The following is a 1345-nucleotide window of genomic DNA, read 5'->3' as shown; positions in this document are numbered from 1 at the left end:
CGGCCTACTAACCACAAGAGGGGGAGAAATGGGATTGGAGCTCCCAGAAAAGCCCCATTGCAGGAGAATTGTTATTAATTTGTCTGGCAGCTCCCCGGAAATCCTCACTGGCAAGGCTCTTCTTTTTTTTTATTTTATTTTTTATATTTTTAGATGAGGCAATCCTTGGTCGACCTCACAGATTTCAAGAACCGTGTCAGCTTAAAATCCCTTGTTTTTTACTTTTTATGCCTACAGCACCTGGCCTTCCTAGGTGGTCTCCCATCCAAGTACTATCCAGGCCCGACCCTGCTTAGCTTCCAAGATCAGACGGGGTTGGGTGTGGTTCAGGGTGGCGTGGCCATAGACAGACTCAAAGCTCTTCTTTACTTGACTTTACTCAAAGCTCGGTCACTGGGAATAGCTTTTTTTTCCCCTGGGATGTTTGTCAGAACAACCAAGGGCATTTAGCATTACATCTGCCTAAAGAAGGGATACGAATTGGAGAAAACAAATTGGAGGAAACTGGAGAGAAAGATGTCCATAGGGGACTTTGAAACTATGACAATACCTGGAAATAAAAAAGGCCATGTGCATATGGAGGAATGTGTGCATGCTAAAAAAATGCCTGACAATTCCCTAACCTCTCAATTCTGGTTGACCTGAAGCTGTCTGCAAGCAGGCAGTGATGGCTGAAGCAGGGGTGTAAACTGCCTCTCAGAGCCTTAAATACTTACAGCAACCCCCGACACACGCACATATAGCTTCTCGGGAAAGACTGGGAAATTTATTGGTTCGAGGCAGTTAAGGAAATCTATGTCCAATTATTTAATAACAACTAAGCAAACAAAACAGAGACATAAATGTCCACACGTGACAAATATGAAGACTTTATATGATTAGTTCAGAGACGTCACTAAACAGAACAAAAACAATGGGATGATCTGCTTTCCAATATCTCCACACTGTATTATTTTAAATATGTAGTTTTTAACAAAAGAAATTATGAGATATGCAAAGAAACGGAAAAGTATAACCCAAACGCAAGGAAAAAAAGCAATCAATAGAAATTGTATCTGAAGAAGTCTAAATGTTAGACTTAGCAGAAAAAATAAGTTTAAATCAGTTAACTGAAGTATGCTAAAAGAACTCAAGAAACCATGTCTAAAAAATCTAAAGGGAGATGTGAGAGCAATGTCTCATGATAAAGAAAATACCAACAGATTTATAAGAACAATAAAAAAGAACCAAATAGAAATCCTAGAGCAGAAAAGTATAATAACTAAAATGAAAAATTCACTCAAGAGGCTCCACCAAATATTTGATCTAACAGAAGAAATAATTCACAAACTTAAAGACAGATCGA

General features: G+C 38.7%; 1 pseudogene; it reads right to left on the bottom strand.

Annotated features, from left to right (window-relative positions):
- Positions 1-228: 228 nt before the first annotated feature.
- On the bottom strand, positions 229-348 carry LOC111731300 (annotated as a pseudogene).
- Positions 349-1345: the final 997 nt, after the last annotated feature.

Source organism: Pteropus vampyrus, unplaced genomic scaffold, assembly GCF_000151845.1.
Source record: "Pteropus vampyrus isolate Shadow unplaced genomic scaffold, Pvam_2.0 Scaffold360, whole genome shotgun sequence".
NCBI lineage: Eukaryota > Metazoa > Chordata > Mammalia > Chiroptera > Pteropodidae > Pteropus > Pteropus vampyrus.
This window is presented reverse-complemented; position numbering and strand designations above follow the sequence as displayed.